This window comes from Danio rerio, chromosome 25, assembly GCF_052040795.2.
Source record: "Danio rerio strain M-AB ecotype USA chromosome 25, GRCz13ab, whole genome shotgun sequence".
NCBI classification, from domain to species: domain Eukaryota; kingdom Metazoa; phylum Chordata; class Actinopteri; order Cypriniformes; family Danionidae; genus Danio; species Danio rerio.
In genome coordinates this window covers 12,850,128-12,865,000 of record NC_141045.1, presented here as the reverse complement: position 1 = coordinate 12,865,000, position 14,873 = coordinate 12,850,128, and the positions used below count along the sequence as shown (strand labels likewise).

The following is a 14,873-nucleotide window of genomic DNA, read 5'->3' as shown; positions in this document are numbered from 1 at the left end:
TGTATAATTGAGTATGTGAATTAGTGAAGTATGTGTGTGAATGAGGAAACTAATAATTAGGAGAGAGAGTGAGTGGATGAATGAAGTGAGTGAGAAGATGAGTAAGACTGAATTAATCAAGTGATTAAACGATTGAATGAAGTGAGTGAGTGAAGAAATTAATGAACAAGTAAGTGAATGAGTGAATAAATTGGTGGATGTATGATTAAGCGAGTGAGTGAATGAATGAGTAAATGAATGAATGAAAAGAGTAAATGAACTAATCAAAAAACAAGTGTGCAAGTGTGTGTATGAATGAATTAGTGAGTGAATAGTTAAATAAAGTAAGTAAACAAATTAATGGATGCATCAATAAATGATTGGATGATTTAAGTGAGTGAGTTAGTGAGTAAGTGTGTGAAAAGATGAATAAAGCTAATGAATGCATGAATTAATTGATGGATGAAATGAGTTAGTGAGTGAGGGATCGATTGACTAAATGGATGAGTAAATTAATGGAATGAATGAATAAATAAATAATTGAGCAAGTGAGTGAATGGATGAATGAACAAAATAAATTAGTATTTGAATTAATGAATTTGTGTAGTGTGCAAGTGAATGAGAAAATTAATGATTAAGAGAGAGAGAGAGAGAGAGAATGGATGAATGACGTGAGTGAGCAGGTGAGTGAGACTGAATTGATGCAATAAGTGAGTGAGTGAGGAAAAGAATGAACAAGTTTGTGAGCGAATGAATGAGTGATTGAATGAAATGACTGATAGTGACTTAAAAAATGAAAAAGTAATGAATGAATACATACACGAGCAAGTAAATGAGTGAATGGATTGATAGAAAAAAGTGAATGAGTGCATAAATTGATGAATAAAATGAGATAGCAGCAGTGAATGAATGAATGATTACATGAATGAATGAATAAATGATGCGCAAGTGAGTTAATGAGCATGCGGAATAATTAATAAATAAAGTGAGTGAGTAAGTGAGTCAATGAATGAGGAAATTGATGACTAAGTGAGAGAGTGAATGTATGACTTAAGTGAGTGGGTGAATGGTTGAATATGACTTAATGGATTAACAAAGTAAGTGAGGAAATTTTAGTCTTTGAGTGAGTGGGTGAATGAGTGAATGAAGTAAGTGAAAAAAAGTATAAATCAATATATGAGTGAGTAAGGGAGTGAATGAATTAACTGATTAATAGAGTGAGTAAGTGAGAGTGTTTGAATGAATGACCATATGAATTAATTAAGTGAGTGAATGAGGGGGTTAATAATTAGGAGAGTGACTGAATAAATAAAGTGAGTGATTGGATTAATGAATGAATGACTATGACTTTATGGGTTAACAAAATGAGTGAGTGAATGAAGTGAGTGAGTGAGTGAGTGAGTGAGTGAGTGAGTGAGTGAGTGAGTTAGTGAGTGAGTGAGGAAATTATAGAAGAATGAATGGATGAATGAATGAATGAATGAATTGGTAAGTAAGTGAGTTAATGAGTATGTGAATTATTGAAGTGAGTGAGGGAATTAATGATTAAATGAGAGATTCAATGGATAAATAAAGTAAGTGAGTTATTAAATAAAGTGAGTGGGTGAATGAATGAATGTGACTTAATGGATTAACAAAATGAGTGGGTGAATTAAGTGAGTAAGTGAGGAAATTATTGAAAAGTAATTGAATGGATGAGTAAATGAATTAATGAATTGGTGAGCAAGTGAGTTAATGAGTATGTGAACTAATGAAGTGAGTGAGTGAGGGAGGGAATTAATAATTAATTGAGAAAGTGAATGGATGAATGAAGTGAGTGAGTGATTGAAAGAAGCGAATGGGTGAATGAATGAATGTGCCTTAATGGCTTAACAGAATGAGTGGGTGAGGAAATCATTGAAGAGTAATGGAAGAAATTATTAGATAAATGAATGAATAAGTGAATAGGTAAGTGAGTTAATGAAGTGAGTGAAGGAATTTATGATTAAGTGAGAGAGTAAATGGTTAAATTAAGTAAGTGAGTGATTGAATGAAGTGAGTGGGTGAATGGATTAATGTGATTTAATGGGTTCACAAAATGAGTGGGTGAATGAAGTGAGTGACTAGAAGAATGTGACTTAATGGGTAAACAAAATGAGTGGATGATTGAAGTGAGCGAATGATTGAATGAAGTGAGTGGGTGAATGGATGAATGTGTCTTAATGGCTTAACAAATTGAGTGGGTAAATGAAGTGAATGAGTGAGTAAATGAGGAAGTTATTGAATGAAGGCTTGATTGAGTGACTGATTGACTGACTGACTGACTGACTGACAGAATGAATGAATGAATAAATGAATGAATGGGGTTAATGACTTAAGCGTGTAAGTAAATGAAAAAGTGTGAATTAATTGAATTAGAGAATGAATGAATGAATGAATGAATGAATGAATGAATGAATGAATGAATGAATGAATGAAATGACTTTAATAACTTGCAACTTGCAGATGTAAGTCAACAAATATCAAGCATGAGTAAATAAATCACAATACACACGGACAAACACCGAGGTTCTCAACCAGATAATCCTGTTCACCTCCATCAATCTGGATCTGCTGCATATCTTATGAAGAAAAGAACACCTGAAAGCCAAATTAGGAAGCAGATGAGTTTGGGCTTAGTTGAGCTGAGCATCAAAGCTTTTTCGAAGTGTGTGGCTGGTTCCCATCATGCACCTCATCTGTCACACCGGCATCTATCAAACTGACAGCCTTTCATTCTCCTCGCATGTTGAAAAAAGAGGAAAATAACACACTAAACAAGTGACAGTGATGAAGAGCAGTCTTCCACAACTGACTCCAGCGCTCCCTACTTCATATCAAACAATCCCTGCCACTAACAGGCTTGATGGAAGAGACTCCATGACTCAAATGACACGTTCTTCTTAATACAAAGAGGAAAAAAAAGTGTGATGGCCTCCACTATCATTTAACATCAACCGTGGTCCTGTGAGAGCGTAAATGTATTTATATCAGCGGGACATCTGAGAAAGGACATGCTCAAATATCCCCGAGCACTTTTTCTGATCCTCTCCACTACTGGGACTAAATGAAAATGGCAGGACTAATAGTGATTTCTGGGTCATGGAGGAGAGAAGGGCTGGAAGCGGTAGAGATATTTACTAAAGCACATTTCAAAGCGAGTCGCTGGAGTTCACTTTTTTTAGTCCATTCTTGGCTTATTTGTTATAATGCGAGCAGTACAGCAGTAGCTACATGCGACAAGCTGATGTTCAAGCAGGGGTTGATGTTCATGAAAAGTTTTTGGAACATGACTATCATGACAATTACTTTTACAACATTAATATTTAAATTCATGAATGAATGTATCAATAATTGAACAAGTAAACAAATGAAAAACAAACACAATAACTGTTGAATGCATGAATGAATTAATGAATGAAAAAGAAACAAGCAGTGAATGAATGAATACATGATTAAGTGAGTGTATGGATGAACAAATCAAATGAGTGCATGAATTGATGAATGAAATGAGTTTGTGAGAGTGACTAAATGAATGAATGAATGAATTAATGAAATGAGTAAATCAGTGAATGAATGAATAGGGTAGCAAGGGAGTTTATGCAAATCAATTAATAAATAAAGTGGGTGAGTAAGTGAGTGACTGAGTGAGTGAGTGAGTAAGTGAGTGAATGAGTGAGTGAGTGAGTGAGTGAGTGAGTGAGTGATTGAGTGAATGAGTGAGTGAGTGGGTGAGTGAGTGAGTGACTGAGTGAGTGAGTGAGTGAGTGAGTGAGTGAGTGACTGAGTGAGTGAATAAGTAAGTGGGTAAGTGGATACGTGTGACTATAGATTAGCAAAATGTGTGGGTGAGTGAGTGAGTGTGGAAATAATTGAATGAAGGTTTTGGGTGAGTATACAAATAAGTAAATGAAGTGAGTGAATGAATGAATGAATAAATGAATGAATGAATGAATGAATGTAGACGTTAAGTGAATGGAGTGAGTGAGTGAGTGAGTGAGTAAAGAAGTCAGTGAGTAAATCACTTAATCAAGTGAATGAATGAAAAAGTAAGTAAATAAATTGAATGAATGAATGAACTAAATTAATTAATAATTAATTAATTAACTATACAAGGTGAATGTTATGTTATTGCAAAAAAATGCAATGTAACAACTTAGCAGTTGTGAATTAGGAGTGAGTGAGGAGGTAATGACTGACTAAATAAATGAATGAACGAACGAATGAATGAATGAATGAATGAATGAATGAATAAATCAATGAATGAATCAATGAATGAACAACCTAATAAATAAATAAATAAATAAATAAATAAATGGACAGAAAAAACACATCTTAACCATTTTACAACAAAAACAAACCTAGCATGTTCCAAAATCTCTAACTAAAGCACTTGCTACATATAAATGACTAAAAGAACAAACAAATGAACAATGAATGAACAAGCACTTAAATGAACAATTGGACAAAAAACAAATCCCACAACCTAAAAAACAAACCATTTGCTACAACAACAACAAAAAAGAATGAAGATTCAAACAATGCATAAATAAACAAGTGAGCAAACAAATCTCATTTACTACACAACCTTAATCCAAGGAATGTGATACAAACAAACAAACAATAAATAAATAAATAAATACACTACTTACTTAAATACTGTACTTGCTACAATAAAGGCTTATTTAATTGAAAAACAATAGACAAAAACAAACAATTTCTAACCGTTAAGGCATTTACAAATGAACAAATTAATAAACAACCCAGCGAACAAATGATAAACAAACCAACAAACAAACACAGCATGCACAGGGCATCAACATGACATCAGATTGACGTTGTGCCCCAACGTCGTAAGACGTTGCATTTTGTTTGGAAATGAAAATCAGGTTGATGTCAAAACCCAATGTCAAGCCGATGTCACTAGCCCCTTTCACACAGTGATACCGGGAAATATCTGGAAAATTTCCGGAACGACTTTACTGGTATATTCAAAAAAGCGCTGTTCACACAGGCGAGGACGTTACAGAAATTTTCCGGAAAAGAGCATTCACATATCCATTCCAACATACCGGTAAATTCTGACATCATTCATCACAAATGAGCTTTAAACGGCTGCGTTTGTATTTGTAAACATTTGACTACATTACAAACTCTGTGGATGATCAATATTGTGAACAACTTTCGCAGGATCACTTTCGCATGTCGAGATGTTCATAATATGTGCGTGTGCAGGCGCTCACAGGCTGTTTTACAGGCACACGCAAAGCTTGAAGGTAAACAAACAACGGCTTATCATAAGCATCTCATCGATGATTATTTACACAGTTGGCATTAAGAAGAACATATAAACGTGATCTGACTAACTTCTAGCAGCTAAATGTGTCTGGAAAAATATTCAAAGGCTTTTATTCTCACAAACCGCGCGGACGTAAATGCGTCTGACTGTTGTGATTGGCTAAAGCAGACGTCTCACGTCAGCACGTTCTAGACGTGCACACGCTTATTACGGCAATCTTCCTTCTGCATTCACACAGCGCAGCATTCCGGCAAATTGTCGGTAATAGCCCATTTAGCCCCTTTCACACAGTGATACCGGTAAATATCTGGAAAATTTACGGAACGACTTTACCGGTATATTGAAAAAAGCGCTGTTCACACAGGCGAGGACGTTACGGAAATTTTCCGGAAAAGAGCATTCACACATCCATTCCAAAATACCCTTAAATTCTGACATCATTCATCACAAATGAGCTTTAAACGGCTGCGCTTGTATTTGTAAACATTTGACTAAATTACAAACTCTGTGGATGATCAATATTGTGAACAACTTTCGCAGGATCACTTTCGCATGTCGAGATGTTCATAATATGTGCGTGTGCAGGCGCTCACAGGCTGTATCACAGGCACACGCAAAGCTTGAAGGTAAACAAACAACGGCTTATCATAAGCATCTCATCGATGATTATTTACACAGGTGGCATTAAGAAGAACATATAAACGTGATCTGACTAACTTCTAGCAGCTAAATTTGTCTGGAAAAATATTCAAAGGCTTTTATCCTCACAAACCGCGCGGACGTAAATGCGTCTGACTGTTGTGATTGGCTAAAGCAGACGTCTCACGTCAGCACGTTCTAGACGTGCACGCGCTTATTACGGGAATCTTCCTTCTGCATTCACACAGCGCAGCATTCCGGCAAATTGCCGGCAATTTTCCGGAAAGGTTGTATGTGTGAACAGGTCCTTTTTGAAAATACCGGTAAATTCGTTCCGGCTCTTTTCCGGAAAGAGAAGTTGTAACATTACCGGCAATTTGCAAATGAAAATAAGCAAATGAACAAACAAACTAACGAATGAATGAACGAATAAAAACGTGACTGAATGTCAAAAAAATAAAATAAATCCAGCATATTCCACAACCTTAAACCAAAGCACTTGCTACAAATAAATAATTTAAACAACATGCAAATAAAAAGGCTGACCTAAAAACCAAAAAAGAGTTGATAAAGATGTTAAAATGTGAATTGGATGTTAAAGACATTATTTTCACCACTGAATGCAGTGAAAATGACTCAATGTCCTCAGGGTCAAAAGGCACTCTTATATTTATGACAGCTTTACTTTGTTGTGGCGACACTTTCAGTTTCCTCTCTATTTGTCAAGACGAGCAGTGATGCTTGGACTTTGCCGCTTTACTGGTTTAGTATTTCAGGATGTTGTGACACAATTATGACTCTTCAGAGAAGTTTTGTTGGGTAACATTTTAAAGTTCTTCTAGTCACATACACATACAACGCTGCTTCTGTCTAAAATGTAGGAGTAATTCATGCATTCATGCACAATGAAATCTTGATGTGTTTCAGTCTTTTCTGATGTGTTCTAGACAGCCGAAGAGTACTGGACTTTCCCTTTCTGCTTTTTAAAGGATTAGTTTTACCCTTCACTTATCACAAACCTCTTTCTTTTTTCTATCGAACATTAAATGAAGATATTTTGAAAAATGTTTGATATCACCAGCCATTGACTTAATAGAAAAAACGAATACAATGGAAATCGATGGCTACCAATTTACAACATTCTTCAAAATGCATGCTGTTGTGGTTTTCTTAATAAAGAAACTCAAACAGGTCTGGAACAAGTGAAGCATGAGTAAAGGATGACAGAATTATTTTTTGGGGGGGTGAACTATCCAAGTGCAATGTATTTGTGTGTTTGATTGCTGTCCGTGGTGCTGAATAAGCAAATGCATGCATGGCATATTGTGTTTGCTGTCCATGGTTACTTAATTTATACTGTTGCTGTATTTGATCACTGTCCATGGTACTGAACGAGGGGTCCATGCATGAGCGCTGTCCTTGGTGCTGAATTGACTTTACACTGGACTGAAGGGCTCTCTTTGTTTGCATGCAAGTCAGTTGGCATTATACATAAAGCACAACGTCCACCTGAAATCAAACATTACACTTTTTATTTTGCTAGCTGATATTTGTTATTATTAAGGTAAATAATTAATCTGTGTCAGTTAATCCAATGAAATTAAAAAAAAAGTTTGTTTTGGTAGTCTTATATCAGATCCGACCATGAATAGAGTGGCAGTTCTTCTGTTGACATCAACCAGAGGGTTTCTATAATAACTGCATATTAAAAATCTTAACACACTTGTTAGTTTGCTATGAGGTAATGATAGGAAGCCCCGCCCCCCAATATTACATTTCAGTTGGAAGTACATCCCATAATGAAATAAAAGTCTCTGCAACTTCCAGTTCACACGGATTTTAAATGTTAATGTGCTTTCTATGCAGGAAAAAAATATAGTTCATTTCCTGCATGATTTATCAGAACTGTTGAATAATTGCTGATCAAAACTGGAGATATTTGTGGGCTTGTTACGGGAAAGATGTTGTTTGCAGTGTATTGTTGTATGATTTGCAGCAGATGTTGAGTTCAGTTGTTTTTTTTTTTTTGTCTAAAATGTGAAGAAAAAGAACATATTATAAATGTGTTGATATTTTATTATTGAAATAAATGTTTTATTGGTGACTCAATGGTCAGCACTGTTGCCTCACAGCAAAATGGTTGCTGATTTGAGTCCCAACTGGGTCAGTTTGCATTTCTGTGTGGAGTTTGCATGTTCTCCCTGTGTTCCCGTGGGTTTCGCCTGGGTGCTCCAGATTCCCCCATAGTCTAAAGACATGCGCTTTTGGGGAATTGAATGGGCTTAATTGAACATAGTTTATGTGTGTGAATACAAGAGTGTATGGGTGTTTTCCATGTGCTGGATAAGATGGGGGTTCATTCTTCTGTGGTGACCCCTGATGAATAAAGGGACTGCCGAAGGAAAATGAATGCATAAATGTTTTTTTTTTTTTTTTTTAGTAAATTTCAAAACAGCAAACTTCATATATTACAGAACTGATTTATTACAATATTCATTCATTCATTTTCTTTTTGGCTTAGTCCCTTTATTAATCTGGTGTCGCCACAGCGGAATGAACTGCCAACTTATCCAGCATATGTTTTATGAAGCGGATGCCCTTCCAGCTGCAACCCATTCACACTCATACACTACGAACAATTTAGCTTACCCAATTCACCTGTACCGCATGTCTTTGGACTATGGGGAAAACCGAAGCACCCGGAGGAAACTCACGCAAACCCTTAAACCAGTGACCTTCTTGCTGTGAGGCGACTGCACTACCTACTGCGCCACCCTATAATAATATTCTACACTGTAAATTTGTTTAGTTGAATCAAATTAACTTTTCTTGTCATCCAGATTGTTTGATTTAAAAATAATGCAACCCAAAAAACAAAGAAAAAACTACACTGTAAAAAAAGTAATGAAAACAAATATTTCAATAAGTTAATCAGGTATAATGTAATATTTTTGGCTGAGATGACTAAAAAAGGTCATTTGATTTAACTAAAAAAATAGGCAGCACAGATTTCTTATGGTGTATTTGGTGAAATGCAATAAAAGAAAAAGTTTTCCTGCAGGAGCAACTCCATGGCTTCAATTAGTCATGAACAGCAGATTAACTGTGCCACCATCCTTCTATTCTTGTGAGTCTTTGAAATGTCGACTTTTTTGTATGATTGGGCGGGAAAAAAAATCACCTGAGACTCTGCCACTCTAATTAAAGAGGATCGGAAGTGGTTTCCTCTTCAGCGCTTCCTCTCACGGACTTCCCTTTGTTCCTTTCATTCCTGGTAGAGTTAATACTCTTTCCCTTTGTAAATCTCCGTCTGTCACTTGTGAAACCTGACCAAAATGAAAGATGGAGCAGAAAAATAAAAAAATATGTGAAAGGAATATGCCAGTTTTCATGGTTGTGACTCATGAAACACTGCAAAAAAATGCATTTCTAACTTAAAGGTTTTATCACGTTTCTAGTCCAGAAAAGATTTATATCAAAAAGTAGCTAGTAATAATTTGCCAAAATATTTTTTTTTTAAAATAATTTGCCAAAATTAAATAAGTTTTTTCCTTAAAACAAGCAAAATTATCTGCCAATGAATCTTCCTTCAAAGATAATATATTTATATATATAAACTAGGCATTGGCATCTACAGGCGATGTTAAATTGTGAACACATTTCCATGCCAATATCCAGTTACAGACAGTCATAGCGCCACCTATTGACAACAGGAAATGACATGTTTTACAGTGTAACAAACTCCTCCTACAAATGTTATCGTATTAGCACCAAATTGGGGTGGTGTTATCTAAAAACTCTAGCGTTTTGGTCAAAAGGCATGTCTGTGGCAGCCTGACAAACCTCAGTGTTTCGCCTGTAACGCCGGGGTGGAGTGACACCAACAACAGAAGGTAAGATCCAATATGCAGGTTTATTCAGCGTCAGGCAAGCAGTGATCAAATAAGGTTCAAACAAGTATATTAAGGCAGCCCAGAATCATTAACGGTAAACAGGCAAAAGGTCGAAGGCAGGCAGCTAAACAGGATAACTAGGATACAAGGCTAGGTTCAAACACGGAGAAACAAGACAGGGAAACACGTTGTAATCTCACTGGAGTAGTAAACAAGACTCGGCAAACTGGAAGGGTGAATGAGTGGTTTATGTATGGTGTGTTATCAGTCTGTGACAGGGTTCAGCTGGTGAGTGCAATCATGTTAGATGAATGAGCATGGGTGTCTGGGAGCAGTGCATGTATGAAAATGTAGTCCTGGAAAATGCGGAAGTGTAGTCTTGGTGTTCGTGTGAGAACCAGCCATCTCTGGAAAGCGATCGCTGGTTGTGTGACATCGCCATGGAAAAGCAAGATGTTATAACTCAGGCTTACTATCTCCAGTCTGCCCCAAATTCTACAACTTTGGTTTTAGTACTATACTAAAAATCTATATGTGAATATTCATTTACAGTCATAGCGCCACCTGCTGACAGAAATATAAATGACACAAATAGCCAACATTGTCCGTTTTTTTTTTAAATATATTTATCAGTTAAAATTATTATTGTCCAGGCCCGGATTGGCTAATCTGGAGGACCAGGAGAATTGCTGGTGGGCCGGTTCGTTTTTTGGCGGTCCTTAACTGCTTGCACTTTCAAAAGTCACACTTTTTTAATTTATTTATTTTTTGACCATAGCCTCACTATTTTTATTTAATATTTTGCCGCAGCTTTGCTCTTTTTATTTATTTTCTCTCAGCCCGTGAGCAAAATTCAGCCTGCAGGTTAATGATGACAGCAGCATCTTAGTGAATATAAGAATTCGAATAATTAATATTAATGAATATTACACCTGCTGAAAGAAAATCAGATGATTCTCTACATTGATATATCTGACATTACTTGATAAAATATCCAATTCATTTCCTTTGTGGTCCAGTGGTCAGCACGTTTCATTACAATGCCGCTGGCCCGAGTTTTCACCTAAACAATATATAAATATATATATAAATATATATATATATATATATATATATATATATATATATATATATATATATATATATATATATATATTCCATAGTGTTAGGACATATAATACTGTTTGGGTTACTTATGCAGGTGTTCATATATATATATATTTTTTTTTTGTGTGACCACCGTTATATATTCAGATATTGCAGGAAAGGACAAAGAAAAGTGTTGGAGATTTAGCTACCCTTTAATGTTCTCATTTTTATGAAAATCATTTCACGTTCTAAAGCAGCTGTTTCCTTAAAAAAGACGTGATAGTGTCATTAGAAACTGAATTGGAAATGACGTTATTTTAATATAGTCAGATGTGAACTGAAGTGAGCTGGACTAAGGCTTAAAACTCCAGGGCTGAAAAGGAGGCCCATTCTGGCTCTGTTATTGTCCATTGTGCTCAGTCATCCTAAGGCCACCGGGCGGTGGTGAGCCCAGGTGCAAGGTCCCTTTCAACGGTGCTTGCAGCTTCAAGTATTATTTTGATTACCTCATTGGCAGATTGTCTAGCTTTTTTAATGAAATACTCACTTAATTTTAATAAATTATTTCTAAAATCAAGACAATGTATTTCAACCCAGGCTCATTCTATAAACCTACCGCTATATACACTTCTGGAGAGCGGCAAATATGTACCAGGAGCTACATTATTAATATTATTATTATTATTTATTATTATTATATTTTTTTGTTGCAGTTTTTGTATTTGTGAATCCATTAGAGGCTGTTGTTTACACATTTTGGGATCTCAAATATCTCTCGTGTCATTTACACCTGCTGTTCTCTCGTAAATCCACTAGAGGCTGCTGTCGACTGACTGACCAACCGACCAATACCAACACCCACCCCCTTCCCTACACCTATACTATAGTTTTTTTAAAAAGCACAGACTGACCAGCGCCCATCCATTTTCTTAAACCCCCTGATTTTTACCACGTTTTTAGATTTTACCACATTCTTACTCTGTTATTTACTTGTTTATTTTAGATCCGTTTTTTGTCTTACCCGCTTTCTGGAATGGTTCTTTGCCAGACACAAACTCCATTGTTGTGGTCAACTCATCTCTGCATCTTAAGTCCACTGGCATACGCTGCAAGCCACTGGACAAACTGGTAACAGTGTATAAGCCGTCCATACAGAGGTAATATGTCAGCTGGTAAGCATGAAAAGGAACGGGGTCATACCAACTCGTTGCATTTGTTCTAAAGACAAAATGTAGCCATACATACTTCTGGCTACATAATTCACAATCTCCATAAATGTATAGAGGGCTACGTTTTAAGGATGAGTGCCTATGTTGAAGCTCTAAGTATTATTTTTTAAAGTATTTTTTTGCTGTCCTCATTTGCAGATTATTTATATTTTTTTTAATGAAAAATTCACTTAATTTTGACAGATTATTTCTAAAATCAAGACAATGTTTTTACTTCTTTAGGAAATGCTTCTTCATTTAAGATTATTTAGATTTTTAGACTAGAAAGAAGACAGAAACTCTAAGTAAAAAAGCATTTTTTTGCGGTAATAAGAGGAAAAGTACTGATTTAAAGCTCAGAATCAACATGAAGATAACATTTTAGCTAACATTTTGACAGCTACAATACAAGTAGTATAAATGAACCGTGATTTTTTTATTGTATGTCAGAATAATCTGTCAGCGTGATTATAAAACTCTTCAAAAACAAGTCTTTTCTTTTTCTCTTTCATGTTCTTAGCAAATGAAGTGCTGAATTTAATATGCATTTTTTTTTTTTTTTGCTGTCGAGGCTGTGTTCATTTCAAAGGCGGCTGAGCTTATCTGAGCTTTTTATCACCAGATGCTGAATAGATTCAGTCAATAACAGCGAAGCTCTTAAATCCTCAGGAGTTTGTCCATGGCAGATAGAAGTCATCTTCACAAGAGACAGAAAACCATGAAAACCTTCTGTACTGATAGCTATCGTTACTAAAAGCTGCACTTTCATAGTGATGGTCAAACTACATGACCACAAAAAAAAAAAAAAAAAAGAGAGTGTTGGCTTTTATTGCATAGATTGGAGGATTATGATGTTTTTTCTCTCTGTAGAGGCTACTTACATCTGACTTTCACAGGATTTCTATTTGAATAAAACATAATTTTTGTTACAATTAAAAAATCAATAAATTTATTCTCTCATTTTGGTTTATTTATTTTGGCGGTTGACGCGGTGGCGCAGTAGGTAGTGCTGTCACCTCACAGCAAGATGGTCATTGGTTTGAGCCTCAGCTGGGTCAGTTAGCGTTTCTGTGTAGAGTTTGCGTGTTCTTCCCGTGTTCGCGTGGGTTTCCTCCGGGTGCTCCAGTTTCCCCCACAGTCCAAAGACATGTGGTACAGGTGAATTGGGTAGGCTAAGATTGTCCAAAGTGCATGCATGTGAATGAGCGTGTATGGATGTTTCCCAGAGATGGGTTGCAGCTGGAAGGACATCCGCTGCGAAAACATGTGCTGGATAAGTTGGTGGTTCATTCAGCTGTGGCGACCTCGGATTAATAAAGGGACAAAGCCTAAAAAAATGAATGAATAAATGTTTTTATTTTGGTTTATTTATTTTGTTTATGTATTTATGTATTTATTTGGATTAATTGATTAATTAATTTATTTATTGATTTGTTCGTTTACTTTGATTTATTTATTTTGGTATATTTATTTTGGTATATTTATTTTGTTTATGTATTTATTTGGGTATATTTATTTATTTATTTGTTAATTTGTTTTTTTATTTTGTTTATGTATTTATGTATTTATTTATTTTGTTTTTTAATTTATTTGTTTGTTTTGGTTTATTTGTTTATTTTGGTTCATTTATTTATTTGTTTTTTTTTGTTTATTTTGGTTTATTATTTTGTTTATGTATTTATGTATTTTTTATTTTTAAATTTATTTTGCTTTAATTATTCAGTTTGTTTATGTATTTTTTATTTTGGTTTATTTATTTAAATATTTATTCATTTTGATTTATTTATTTATTTTGCTTTAATTATTCAGTTTGTTTATGTATTGATGTATTTATTTATTTTGGTTTATGTATTTAATTTTTTATTTATTTTGTTTTATTTAATTATTTTGCTTTATTTATTTATTTATTTATTTATTTATTTATTTATTTATTTATATATATATATATATATATATATATATATATATATATATATATATATATATATATATATATATATATATATATATATATATATATATATATATATATATATATATATATATATATATATATATATATATATGTATTTTGGTTCATTTATGTAAGGTGTTTCATGTTGTCCCGTCTTATATTTTGTAATTTAGTCTTTTCATCTTGTTTCATGCCTTGTTTCCCACATTGTTTTCCTTTGTGGATATTTATATAAATTGCTCTTTTTGTTCTTTGCATTTGGAAACTGTACCCCACATCTTTTGACATTGTAGTTATGATAAAAAGCTTTGGTATTTATAAAAAAAGGTACTCCTTAATTTTAATTTACATTTTTGAAAACCTACTTTTTGGATATTTATGATAATTATAATAATTGAAATAACTAAATTTTTGCTATTAACCTATGTATTTTTATTTTTATTTTTTAATTTTTTGATCAAGTGACACAAGTACACAAAAGTGTACATTTTTCAACAAAAAACCCTGTTTTATAAGGAACTGAAAAAAATACTTTTGTACTACTCAGCATAGTGCTGTCTATTTGTGCTCTATTTTCAAAATATTTTATTAATGTAAAGGTCCTGCTTGTTTGTAATTGTAAGAATTGTATTTAATTATTTATACTCTTGTTTTTGTTTTTGTGTTTGTTTTACTTTTATTTTTGATTTTTTGTGCTGTTATTATTATTTACCTTCTATCTCCCTGACATTTTTTGTTTGCTATTGTCATGTATGTATGTGTTGTTTAAAGTATAATAAAAAACAAAAAACCTT

At 34.2% G+C, this 14,873-nt stretch overlaps 1 protein-coding gene across 2 annotated transcripts in view; it reads right to left on the bottom strand.

Annotated features, from left to right (window-relative positions):
• The window catches only part of LOC141380910 (uncharacterized), a 30,370-nt gene extending 21,109 nt beyond the window's left edge, over positions 1-9,261 (bottom strand). For both annotated transcript variants that reach the window (XM_087311905.1, XM_087311907.1), the window contains exon 1: positions 9,117-9,261. The gene's annotated coding sequence lies outside the window, so the exon portion shown is untranslated. The remainder of the gene's footprint in view (positions 1-9,116) is intronic.
• Between the last annotated feature and the right edge of the window lie 5,612 nt (positions 9,262-14,873).